Source organism: Cydia splendana, chromosome 1 (genome assembly GCF_910591565.1).
Source record: "Cydia splendana chromosome 1, ilCydSple1.2, whole genome shotgun sequence".
NCBI lineage: Eukaryota > Metazoa > Arthropoda > Insecta > Lepidoptera > Tortricidae > Cydia > Cydia splendana.
This window is the reverse complement of record NC_085960.1, coordinates 35,230,521-35,244,734: the sequence shown is the minus strand read 5'-3', so window position 1 is coordinate 35,244,734 and position 14,214 is coordinate 35,230,521. Positions and strand designations below refer to the sequence as shown.

The window sequence follows — 14,214 nt, the reverse complement described above, 5'->3', positions numbered from 1 at the left end:
TCTTTGGGGTTGTTACAATTGTCTTAAGGAGTATTAGTTGCCTGTGGAAAAAAAAAGTACAGTCAGCGATAAAAGCTTGTACCAAAAATGATTTTTTTGCCAAAATATGCCCTCCCTCACTTTGTTCTATTAAAGTCGGTGCAAAGTTGGATTATACTGGACTGTTTTTATATCTACGATAAACTTTTTAATTCATATAACGTTGCCAATAATATAAAATTGTAAAGCATTCCTTTCCTAAAACCCTACTCAAAAACCCCACTTAAATCGAGAAGAGAACCCAATCCAGTGCTGATATGTACTGACCCTTTTTCAATTACACGATATACCGAGAGCAAAATAGAAAAGCAAACTAAATAAAGTTACTCCTATACCCGCCATGTCAGTTTTAGACAAATAAGGAAGGAAGCAGCGTTTTCCGCTCGGTCCCGCGGAGCTGAGGGGAGTGTGCGACACTGGGTTGACTCGATTTTGAGGTTCTGTAGCTCTGTTTTTAAATTAAGTAATTGATCACGCTCAATTTTTATGCCAAACGCCAAGTATGGCGCTCATGTACAGTGTTACTTGGCAGTGAAAACTTGGCGTAGAGAGGGACTCTATGACCTTATGACATTTACAATTGAGAATTGATATCTCTTTTATTCATTATGCGTTTCGTTTACCCTTTCTTTCCTCATTCCTGTAATTTTTAGCACATTCAAAAAAGAAAACAATAAAACGAGAGATGTACTGATTTAATTGTGATCTAAATCTTAGCCGATAATGTTGATAATACGATACTAATTATGGAAAGTGAACTGACGTTTTTAGGTGAATGTGAGATAAGGCGGAACCGATATATCCAATTTACAAATCTAGAAAATGTGTAGTGAATTAAACCAAGAAGTTAAATAAGTACTGCAGTGAATTTTGAGAAAATTGTACTCCAACATTAAGTAAGGTAGAAGTACTAGAGCTCGACGCTGCACTAGTATTCGACATGGGCACTTTATGTCAAAGTAATATAGGTTAAATTTGAACGGCGAAGATTTTTCTGTATTCAAATTTAATCCTTGTCACTTTGACATAAAGTGCCCATGTCGAATACTAGTGCAGCGTCGAGCACTAGTACTTCTACCTTATGTAGTTAGCTTATTATTCAAAATAAATGTCTCTCGTATATAGAGTATTTCTCAGAATCCATTTGCAATTAAGTTTCATTCAGTTTATGTCATGAATTTGACTCGTATGTAACGTTGCGGGTTGCTAGAACTATTTACGATCTCTCTAAATGATGATTTTGTTTCAAAGGCGATTCCTCTTTACGAGTAAAATGTCTCTAAATTCCCAGCAGCAATTTAACAGAGTCTAACCCTAAAAAGCATCACAGAGACTGCGTCCGTGGAGTCTCCATTATTAAGTAAGACCACCGAGACCCGTACGTCGCATGTAATACATTGCGGCTTTTATTACGTGTGTATACATGTAGCGTGTAGTAGCGAAGCGTTTTACATTGAATAAAACAATAAAGTCTGCAGTAACGAGGTTACCTCGGTAACGGGGAGGGTTGTCAAAAGCAGTCGCAGTGCTAGGGATTCTTTGCTTTCGAGCTTTGGGAATTCGTGGAATGTGAAGTGGGTATGTGTGATTACGATGTGTTTGATACACTTAGGGAAGATTCCTTGTCATATTTTCTTTCATCGCGTTTTAATGTCAAATTAGCCTTAAAAATAAAATAGGACAATCTTACATAAACCGACCTAGTATCTCAGTAAGCTTGAATAAAGGTGACATTCGATTATCAACTGCAGCTGTATTACTGTTGCGACATTACTACGGTGGCATTATTGATGCCTGTGTATCTGTCAATTTCGTGTCGCCATTCGCCGCCGCATTACTGCCGTGATTATGATAGTTTTGATGCTCAATCCGTCATTCATTTTATCAAGGAAATTGTCATCAACGCCGCCGCAAAATAATATTATTAATTTATTCCACTTACCCCTTCCCACTAAGTTATCTCTTGTCCCAGACCAACAACTAACTTTTATCCCAATTCAACTTTGCATACACAAAAACTTAACAAATACTATAGCTTATTTATACAAAGTTACCGATAAACAACCTGGCAGGCACGGCCCAGAGCAATCACGGCCACAATGGCTTCAAATCTGATTAATTATTCGTCTACAAGTCTATTATTTATCGCTAAGCATTCATTAAATCCGTCACGGGCCACCGCTTGCCATCGCTCGGAACAAGGGACAGTCTATACTTGTTTATTGTATAGATATTTCTCGATGTGTTTGAAGTGTTTTCGAATTGAGTTGATGGTGTTTTTCGCTGCGTTCGAGGTTTTAGTTGGGAAATCATTGGAATAAATAAAATAATTTGTGAACAGCTTTAAAAGAGAAAGCTTTCAATGCTAAATATAGTTAACTACTGATTTTAATTTGTTTTAATGTAGATCATTTCATGTTTATGTTCAACGCACCTAGCCTAGTCGGTAGTGACCCGGGGTCGAATTCTGTTATAGGCATTTATTTGTCTGTTTGCCACAATTAAATATTTTTTCTGTATTTATATTTCACAGTTTCAAGGGTTATGATTTCTTGAGGGCGTCTAATGTTGTGTGTTATGTAGGTATTATGTGTGTTTCTTGTGGAATAGAAGTTAATCTTTTGTTTTATAAGAGAGGAGAAGTTTTAAATACGCAAAACCCATTGTCAAGGTGTCATATTGAACTTTTATGTAAAAAAAAGTGTAAAAGTGTAAAATGATCTACGACATTATTTTATGTTTCAATTTTTTTATTAAAAAATACAATTCACTCTTCCCACACCACAATTCCCTATGGCTTCCATTAGTCCCCATCGCATTACATAAATGATTAAATGTCATCCGAATTTACACTGAAAGCACTTGGACACAAGATGTTTGAGGGTCGTTCGTCGGGAGAGTCTCTCGAGATAAGCTGCTTCCTTCATGAAATTATTGTTATATTTTTTTCCATTGATGGCTTTGTTTGTGAGTCAAGAAAAAGTCTGATAGAAGAAAGACTGAAAAATATAAAAATGAAATTAAAGCATCTTTTTTGTCATGAGAAAATGTCTTAAATATTTTGATTAATGGGTTGGCAGGTTTGAAATCAAAAATTCGCTACTGAGGTGCCTAAATAACGATGAAACCACTTGCAAAATTAGGATTGATAATTTGGATCATTGCCAGGCATCTTTCTCTTAATATTTTGTACTTTTCCGTTGTTTACAACGTTTTGCTTTTTTTTCTTCAGTCTAACTAATGCTTTAATGCTTTTAAATTCTGTATAGGCATAGGTAAGTAGTTGAGTTTATTATTCTGATGATTAATGGTTGTAAACGAACAAATAACAAAATTCTTACAAGTAAATCACGTTATAAGTATGTTTATACAAGTATGCATATTCAAATATTATGCCACGCATATTTTGTCTAGGATTTAAACGATTATTATGTGTGAAGCGTGAACATTTATTTACAATTCTGATTTAACTATTTGTAACGGTTTTGAACATATAGTCTGACAAGCAAAGTATGTCAGTAGCCATGTACAGCAAAGTGAAGTAGGGCAACATTCAAAGAGCAGTATTGCGCTAAGAAAAGCAGCATTGTACATCGAACCAAAAAATGTAACTATCATAACCTCAAATTTTACAAATATTTACGATCAACGAGCATGATTGTACATTGTAGGTACCTTGACTTTGCTTAAATTCATGCACGATCTTATTTAATATATCTGTATTTAATGGTGACAGCAGAAATTTCTCTTCAAATAGCAATGATTCAGAATGTAAACAAACAAACAGGCTGTCATTCACGATCCACATTCCACAGATAAAACACAGATGAGACGCGATTTTGGAATTATTCGAAAACAGTGTTGCTAACCTGCGATTTTTCAAATTTGCCGCCTTTTGCTACTGACAAGATTTGCTTGACCAAGTATATTTTAATACGACCTTGAAGATGGCCGACGCTGATTGGTGCATGCGAGGTGAAGTGAAGGTCGTGCGTGAGATGCGCGTCAATCACCAAATCGATCGTCAAGGTCGTGTCAAAACCATAACAAAACAACAAATAGTTAAATTAGAATCGACTTCCAGATGATATTGACATCACAGGAAAATTATAAAACCAACAAATAGATAATATTTTCTAAGCAAAGGTGACCCTATAATCCCACAACACCTTAATGATAGCACTCTCAGGTATTACGATGTCAACAAAATTAAGACCTAGGTGTCGCGTGTCGTAAACACGTTTTGTCACCTGACAAGGTGACAAGATACGTGACGTTGAGTTATGATAATGGATAACGGAATGGGCGGACTATACGTATAGGCTGAATTCTGGCTTGTTTCGAACAACAGCTTTTGTCTTAATATTGATGTGTTGGTTAGAAAAAATCTATCTTGAATGAATATGGATTATTAGTAAACGATTACTTTTATGATTAAAACTGAAATTTATTAAAAAATATATTCTTTCTTCCATACACAATGACCTCCCTCTCTCCTTCATTCCATATTCCATACCCATTTAAAAACTGAAAATGAGTATTGAGATAGTTGTATTCAATTTTTTTATTGTAAATAAAAAAGGTTTTATTTTACTTTCGTTGTCGTTGTGGCTATAGATAAAACTATTGGTATTTATCCAAATTAAACATGCATGAAGACACTCAATGCTTTTTCCATCAACTATATTAAAATAGTATCTTACATTAACATTATGTTTGAAATGACGCACTTTGTTTACCTTAAAACATACCCTTTTCTATTACCAAAGTTATTTTATGAAACATTATAGCTCTTGTGTCGAATGATATATGAATATTGTTACGTTTCTATTCAAAATTACCTGGTCTACAATTTGTACATATTCGGTTTGGAGGTTTAGGAATTCGCAAAATTTCCAGTGTGGCTTCCCCAGCCTTTTTGGCGTCCACTCATAGCACGTCTGGTCTCATAGGAAATATCTTAAGGGCTTTGCCCACAAACTGTGAGATCGCGGGCTTTGGGGACGCCAAAAATGCTTTTAAAATTGCTTGCCCAGGCAAACAATTTCCAGACAACCCAAATTCACAAAGGAGTTGGGATAATGTTTACTGTGATTTAACTTACAATACTCTCCTAAACAACTGTACAGGTCCAGACCGCGCGAGGCTTTTGGCGGTCGGAGCCCGGGAAGCCGGTTACTGGCTACATGCCCATCCTTCGCCCAATACTGGTACTTTCTTGGATCCGGCCTCCCTCAGACTGGCGACTGGTTTGCGACTCGGGGTTTCGGTGTGTACGCCACACGTATGCTCTTGTGGCACGGACGTGGACTACGGATTATCTTGTCAAAAAAGTGCAGGCCGTTTTTCGAGACATGCGTCGCTTAATGACATAGTCCGTCGGTCTCTTGCCACCATCAATGTGCCTGCTCTTCTTGTGCCGACTGGCATTATCAGAGATGATGGCAAGAGGCCCGATGGGGTGTCTTTAGTTCCTTGGAGCTTGGGACGGATTTTGGTGTGGGATGCTACCTGCGTAGACACACTGGCACCGTCCCACCTGTAAAAGCGGGAGGAGCGGCGGAAAGCGCCGAAATTCTAAAACGTAACAAATATAAGAGCCTCGGTAGAGAGTACCATTTTGTACCATTTGGAGTTGAAACTCTAGGTCCATGGGGTCCCAGCGCGCATAAGTTGTTCGCAGAAATCGCGAAGCGTCTAGTTGACGTAACTAGTGACCGAAGAGCTGGCGGCTACCTCGCACAACGTATCAGCATTGCGATACAGCGAGGAAATGCCGCCAGCATCCTTGGTACAATGCCTCATGGGCCTATTTTAGATTTAAGCTAGTTATTAATTTCGTTTAGTAGTACCACTATATATATATTGTATGTAAATAAATGATTTAATTAAAATTTGTACACTTTTACCAAATCTCAGAACAAAAATGATAGTTCTAATAGTATTCATAATAATTAATATCTCCTCGTCTGTCTGTCAGCTAATAAGGCTCGGCGCCGGCGGCGCTAGTGTAAATCAAGATGCCGACACCTGCTACACTCGAAACCTATTACTGAAGCTGTGTTCTGACGGGTGACATACAGACGGATAGGATGGACAACTTTTAAATAGATATCCAGATTACTCTTCTCGTGAGGACGTGTGAAAGGTCAGTATGGCCGTATCGCAGACCGTCTCTTATGATGAATGCGTTTGATGGAATGTCAAGTAGGTACTTATTGACGGGTGATGAACAGTTGAGTAGGACTGATAACAGTTAAAAATATTTTCTTACTAAACTAAAAAAAAAAGTGAGCTCCAGCCTTACTTGCGCCTGATAGAATAAAAAATATATTTTAAAAGTTAAAAAGGATAACATTTGTGTATATTATAAATGCGAACGTAGCTGTCTGTTTGTCTGTTACCTCTTCACGCTTTAACCGCAGTCCCCATTTAGGTAGGTATGGTCCCGGGAAAGGACTCAGGATTGTTTTTATCCCTGAAATCATCCCTTACGAGAACAAAAAGGGGAGAGGAATTTACTATGGAAGTGCGCATGGAAGTATACATATCATTCTGATGTCAGTGTACGTGCGAATTGGCCTGTAATTATTATATACCTCCTTACTCGCCAATACGCTCATCCCTGTGTCCTTATTCTGTAATCCGGCGCACGTAAATCATCACATAACTTAAAACACACAAATAACAAGTTTGATACAGCGCTCGCAGGCTGCGCTCAAGTTAAAGGTAATTTGCATACATTATCATCCAGGTAGCGTATTCTGGCGAGAGTACAGATATATCAGAATAAGCGAGTGGCAGTGGTTTTGTTTTTCTTTGGATGCTTGGGAAAATACTTGGGTTTTTGGTGAAAAATAAGTAAACTGTTAACATTAAGAGGGAAAATGTGTGTTTGTTTGTAATCGTGTTGCCTAAAATTTTGCATTTTACAAATAAATTGTACGATTTGGTGTCGCGAAAATTAAATTCAGCTAAGCAGGTCTTATTTTTAATAAATCTTGATTTCTAGGGCAGAATCTACTAGCTAGAAAGTCAAAGGCAATGCTAGATCAAAACAAACAGATACAGTTTAACACATTAAAGTTTACCTTATTCATGAAAAAAAGGCTTCAAAGGAACTTATTCTTTAGTTTAATTTCAAGTAAAAAGAACATTTTCGGAAATGACTGTACTGTCGTACTCAGAAAATAATTTTTAAATTAAAGAGAAAATGTTAAATAAATCGCTGCTTCGGGAAATACTCAACTCGGGAACTTTTGGAACATCGGTCCAATCGCTCTAAACCAACTGAGCTACCGAAGCTTACCAGAAGCTTACCTTCCTCTAGTTTTAATCTTGTTTAATAATTATGTTGTGTTCTATATTGTACCGATATGTAATGTGTATATCGGATATCGATAAAATGGGTCACTATGAAAATTCAAAAATGCCACAAAAATTCTGGCCTCTGGTGCTCACCATCAGAATAAGCCCACAGTAATGGTACCGCAGCTAACTTCAGGTGATAAACTCGCGTTTGCGTAATTAAGATAAATATTATCGCCGACTACCGTTTCCGTTTCTGTTACAACCTGAATATTCTAGAATTTGGTCTAAATTCAGTCGTGTTGTTTTTAAGGAAACTATCTTTTGAACATTTGATTATTTGAAATTGAAATCTGGAGATGTATGTAGGCATGTAGAAAACCTTTGTTGGAAAAATAAACATAAATTACTATTTTATAGACAATGTACAAATGCAAACTTATCAATTTGAGGGGTAAGTTTGTCGTTCTATTTAAACATTTGCGTCGTGTTGTCACTAGCGCGTAGCCAATCTTTTCTAACAGATTAAGAAACAAATCCAATTCAGCTGCTCCAGATTGGAAAGAGATCTTAAAAACCGGCAACGCACTTGCAACCCCTCTGGTGTTGCAGGTGTCCATGAGCGACGGTCATCGTTTGCCTCTTATATCATTCAAAAATCTAATATTTCGCTATGCCCAAACGTGTTACCCTTATTTCTATCGCCCATAGTTCTTAAAGTAGATTCTAAAATTATTTTAACTATAATATTCTTTAAATATACAGAATACATAAAATGTAAATCGTAAATATCTCTTCTTCTTCTTTCCCCTGCCCTTATCCCACGTTATGAAGGGTCGGCACAACATGTTTTTCTCTTCCATTCTCCTCTGTCTTTCGTCTCCTCAGCACTCACTCCTTTCTTTCTCATATCCTCTTTCACACAATCCATCCATTGGGTCTAACATACGCTCTCCGTCCATCAACATTCATCCCTACCATTCTTTTGCCTATATGGCATTCATCCTTCCTCATTACATGCCCATACCACGCTAACCTACTACTCCTTATTTTCTCCGTTACTGGAGCTACTTTCAAACTTCCTCTTATATACTCATTCTTAATACGATCCTTTCTCGTCACTCCACACATCCATCTCAGCATTCTCATTTCCGCTGCGTGCACTCTTCTTTCATCCGCTACTTTCGTCGCCCAGCATTCTGATCCATACATTACAACAGGTCTCACGATCGTTCTGTATATTTTCCCCTTAAGTTTAAGGGGCATTCGTGGATCGCAAGTTGTTCCAGAGACCTGTCGCCATTTCATCCATCCCGCATTTATATTATTTTTCACGTCTCGGTCGATGTTTCCGTCACTTTGGATCAATGACCCAAGGTACCGGAAGTCAGAGCAGACTGGTAGGTTATACACCATCGTATACACCATCTAAGGCAATATGGGAAAAACTGGATAGACCACCGAAATCGCAGAACATGTGCTCCGTTTTGGTTCTGCTTATTTTGAGTCCCACACTTTCCAGCTTTTCTTGCCATTTTCCCAGCCTGCTCTGGACCTCAAGTGCATTTTCTACGACAAGAACAATGTCGTCGGCAAACAGCATACACCAAGGTGCCTCCTACTGTATGTTCGATGTCAGAGCATCCATAACCAGGAGGAACAAATACGGGCTTAAGGCCGACCCCTGGTGTAAACCTACCGCCACATTGAACTTGTCGGTTACTCCTGCTTCCGACCTGACGTAAGTACTGGCTCTGTCATACATCGCCTGAACAAGCCGCACATACTTCTCTGGCATTCCTTTCTCTCTCATAGACCACCACAGAACCTTACGGGGGACTCTATCGTATGCCCTTTCCAAGTCCACGAACAACATGTGCAAATCGTAAATATAAACCTATATATATAATAATATGGATATTTTAATAAGCAATAACAGCCATCATTATTAACACGGACGTGCGAAAATGCCAATCATAAAATAAACTAGACATAATCAAATCCACAACTGAAACATTCGAACTCCGAGAATCGAAATTATTTGTAAATCGCGCAATTATATTGCGTAAATTGCATCCCTTCACTCCAACCATTTCACGAATAATTTCTCCAATAACTTACATAGTTTCAAGCCATTTTGTTATTTTGAACTCTATCCTGTAACATTCAAGGTTCATTTTACAGTGGTGTTGGAGTTATGATAGGATGTTGGTAAAGTTATGGGTGGAATTGTAAATTAAGGCCACAGATACACTAAAGGGAAGGGTGGCTGGCAATTTCCGCGCCTCGGATCAATTAATTAGGAAGCCCTTTAAATGGAACCCGCCATTTTTAGAATTTGGAGAAAGTGGGACGTTTGTTTCTGTTTTGGCGTTTGTAAACATAACACTTTATTTTGACTTTTGTATAAAAATAGTTGCAGACTTTCTCTTACTTACAAAAAAAAACTGGTCTATGCCCAAAACTTTTCCAAGTTGTTAAACTAGTTTAACAGAAATAAAATCTAGCGTTGTTTAAGTATTTATTTTTTTGTAAATATATTAAATATATTATTGTGGAGTGTGAATGTATATAAAATCACACCATTGTCACAAAACGTTAGCCAAGGGACAGTTGTTGACAGAAAACGCCAATCAAAAGTGAAATAATGTATGGAAATTTCGATTGGCGTTAGTCGATGTGCGACTTGGCATCTTGGCAAGGCCCCCTGAACATTCTAAACGGGAGGCAATACAACATGAGCATTTTCACTGTCCTGAAGCTACTCAATTTAAAAATGTACGCACCTAAATACATTGTCATAAGAACAAACCCACTTGGCAGCGTCATCCATTACCCTACACTATTTCATGATGAAGTTACCGCGACGGCCATGATATATCGCTGCGAGTGCTCAACCGGGTTTACCCCCACCTGCGTACGTCCTTATTCTGTAGTGTGTGCTAACCATACAACCATGCTACACCATACCCACACGTAAACAGTGTTAGAGTATATGTAGCGTTATATGTATCATTTGACGCGTATTATACCAATATCATAGCAAGCAGTTGTTTGTCTTAATCCACACATCACATGGCGACCCTGCCAGTACGGCCGACGCGCCGCGCCAACCAGAGAGATATTCCTTGAAACATTCTTCCTTGTATCGGTTTCCTGATAACTTTACTTAGGTCGTGATAGTTTCACTTTGATAAAATGTCGCTATTCTTGCTGTTTGTCACTGATCATCGTCAATCCAGGTTATCGGTCTCTTGTTTTCTGGCATTTAACTTTGCCAGCTGTGAATAGTTGCTCAGTTATGTACCTATTTACATCAACAAGAACAACTGATGGACCATATACAAATCAATCTGAATTAGTTAAGTGCGGGAACTATAAAATGTAGTCATCAAATTGACACTTAGTTCTTTTAAACTACTTGGACTTGAGTAATCTTTGTAGAGATTCGAGTTTATAAAAAAATGATAAGTAAGTAGAATTAAAAACTGGCTCAGTCCTTCATGTACTTCTGAGACAAGTTATACTACATTGTGTGTTATATAAGAGCGTCTTATTCTTTAAGTTTTTTGCTAGGCTTAGGTTACAAGGCATACGTTACTTTATATATAGGTAACTATATCCTGATTATAAAACTGTAAAATTACACAAAAATTGGCACGCAACTATATCTGTAAGCCACGCGTAACAGAATACGGATCTGTAGTGGATTTCGTTGTTGCATAATACAGGGAAGATTTGAAGACAAATTGAAGTTACGAGAGGTAGGCTTAGTTTGCCTTTTATTAAGCGTAATGCTACTAATGTTAGACGAGCGAGAGTTACTCTGCTTTGTATACGCTACCACGCTACACATTTTTGGGTTTATTTATTTATTTAGAGAATAAATATATGTAATATTTATATTTTTGTAGAAAAAGTTTAATTTTATTTTATCAATCATCATCATCATCATCAGAAGCTATAAAACAACAAAACAAAATAGAAAAATGTCTGCCAGTCGAAAGTATTAATTTATGATTATGACCCATCAATATCAATCAATATGAAAGTCGCTAGAAACCTCATATTGTCACTGTGACAAGGTACAAAATGGGTCATAAAGTAAAACTTTCGACAGGCAGACATTTTTCTATTTTGTTGTTTTCTAGCTTCTGATGATGATGATGATTGATATAATAAAATTAAACTTTTTAAGGCTAAGGTTTTATTGTGGGCGCATGTAGAAAAAAATTAAATAAACGTTAACGTTAAATATCTCGTTACAAACTTCACAATGTAATTTTTTTAAAGTAGCCCAAACTTTTGTAAAAAATGTGGCATTCATTCGACGGAAACCATTATTTATACTAGAAGGAAGTGGTAGAACGGAGCAAAAGCATCCTAATATGAATTGTTAGGATAATAGATGCAAAATTTTCCAGTCTAGAGGCATTCTTTACATGAACTAAACCTACTTTATACGAACCAGGAGCGCGATTCAGATTTAGAAACTTGTTATGGTTTTTAACTGGTTTTGATACGTCCTTGACATTTATGTCTAAAAAAGAGACAAAGTTTTAACAGATGTTGCTAAGTTTTATGAATAAGTTAGACGAAATGAATCTGACATTATGACCAATTTATCTTAGACCTTGAACAAAATGCTTATACCCAAAACTTTTCTAAGTTGTTAGGTTAATTTAAAAGAAATAAAAACTTCCGTGTTTTTTTTTGTAAATACTTACATTATAAAATATTTTAATTTATTGCGGGAGTGTGATTGTACGAGTTTATAAGACACTATCGTCACAAGGGGCCTAATCAGGAAAGAATCGTCTTAAAAAAACTTCTATAAAAGATCGTCTTGGTGATTGGCGTGCATCTCTCGCATGACTTTCACTTCACGCTTGGTCGAAGTTCAAAGTAAGTAAAGTTCAACCCGTAACAAGTCAATAAATCTGAATCAGGCAAGGGTTTGTAACTAAAGGTCACGGGTTCAAATCCTGGATCCTAGAAAAAAAGTTCTTGAAATTGATGTACGAAATATCATTAGCTATTTACTAGTGATGAAGAAGGACAAAAAGACATCTTGAGGACAAACTGAAATAAGGTTTAGAAGCCCTTGCATTGGCAGAGAAGGCAGTCGCTTACGTAAACACTAGTGCCTGCGCCAATTTGCCCAAGCGGACCCCGCAAATCGGGAAAATTACCTGAGAAACATGAGACAATTTAGACATTTCGTTTAATACTAGTTTTGTATTGACTGTGTTTTATTTTTGTTGTTTAGTATTAGTATGACCCATTAACTCCGTGATATGACGACCCTTTCAAGTCGCCGGTAACAGTCATTAAGGCTAGGTGGAGAGGTTTTTCTCGGCAGGGTAACGTAACTTCGTTCACAACTTTACTTTGTTCATGACTTGAGGCTCCTATTCCGTATGCCAAAATGCTATCACACGATTTTCATATCCTAACTCCTAACAAAGTGTTCTAAGAATAAAACTAAATTTCATAGAAACGTATTATATAAAAGTATATTTAAAATATGAAGTATATAGTTTACCACGAAATGGTCCCGCCTCAGCATAATGCTAACGCTAAAGTCAGCGCTGGTCTTCCGGCGAGACCATTTGTGGGCCACGAACGCAACCGTTCTAGTTATAATTTAAACCGTTTATAATATATAATTATAATTTAATAATTTTAACCGTTCTAATTATTGCGGCGTCATAATACTGATCTAAATTACCTTTAAAATCTTACCGACTTACAAAAATTATAGGCCAATCAAATTAGATCCAAAAAAAAGTTTTGAGGAATGAATTCCCAGTAAGCTAGAAATCCTCCCAAGGCCTTCAAAATTTATCCACACTTCCTGGGATGGAGCAAACTTGGATTATACGAATTTAGGACCTAATGAAGGTATTAAGACGATTTCCAGCTTGATGGAAATTAATTCCTGGATAAAATTTAATTTGATTGGCCTATTACATTTGTCAATCCAATCGCAATGACACGTAGCTAGAGAAATGTCGACGGGGCACCGGCGACACTAGTCGCTCCGTATAATCGCGTTTGGCAACAAATTCCGAGTTACGAGTTACGGGCTTACGGGTATGCGCGATCAGCTGTGCATCAACTGGGAAGTTTCATAACACTTACCTTGTTTTAGATGCACTGGATGCTTAGCCAACGTCCCTATCGTTAACGCTCCGGTGTGTAGCGTAGTCATCTCTATCAATCGGCCCGGTTTTTAACAGGCTTTTATTAGGTCGACCTGTATGTAACTAACTATGGAATCTAAGGTAACTAATTTAACCATCTTCCAAGGATCGTAGCGTCATGAAAATTGGCAGCTGTATGTAGTTCTGATGACAATACAATAATAATAATATGGTACTGACGAACTGATCTGATGATGGAGACAGGAGGTGGCCATGGGAACTCTGTGATGAAACAACGCAACCTAATTGTGTTAGGGGTTTTTAGAATTGTCTCGATGAGTATTAGTTGTCTGTCGTAAGAAAAGTACAGTCAGCGATAAAAGCTTGTACCAAAAATGAAATTTTTGCCAAAAACTTATTGTTTGAAGAAACGTCACTTTTGGCACTGACATAATATAATCCATATCGTATCTAGACGTAATATTTGACGGATCTTAAAATTCTGAGTAAAATGAGCCCAAGAAGTCAATATTTTGAAGACATGAATGAATGTACACTTTATTTTGGAAAACGCTCATCAGCATCGCTCGTCTCATACATTTTTTGTTTATTTCATATTTCGTATCATTATATTATTCGTCACTCGTTCTTTATTCATTTTGTTTGTTTTTTGTCATATTTTATGTTGAAATATGTATTTTTAATATTTATTTGTTAGGTG

The 14,214-nt window shown here is 37.0% G+C and overlaps 1 protein-coding gene and 1 long non-coding RNA gene across 9 annotated transcripts in view; both read left to right on the top strand.

Annotated features, from left to right (window-relative positions):
* LOC134794278 (CUGBP Elav-like family member 4) overlaps positions 1-14,214 on the top strand; it is an 883,344-nt gene that overhangs the window by 384,457 nt on the left and 484,673 nt on the right. The window lies entirely within an intron of this gene.
* Positions 8,287-9,180, top strand: LOC134806022 (uncharacterized). Its single transcript, XR_010146450.1, has 2 exons — positions 8,287-8,747; positions 8,781-9,180. It is a non-coding gene; the product is annotated as an uncharacterized LOC134806022 (long non-coding RNA).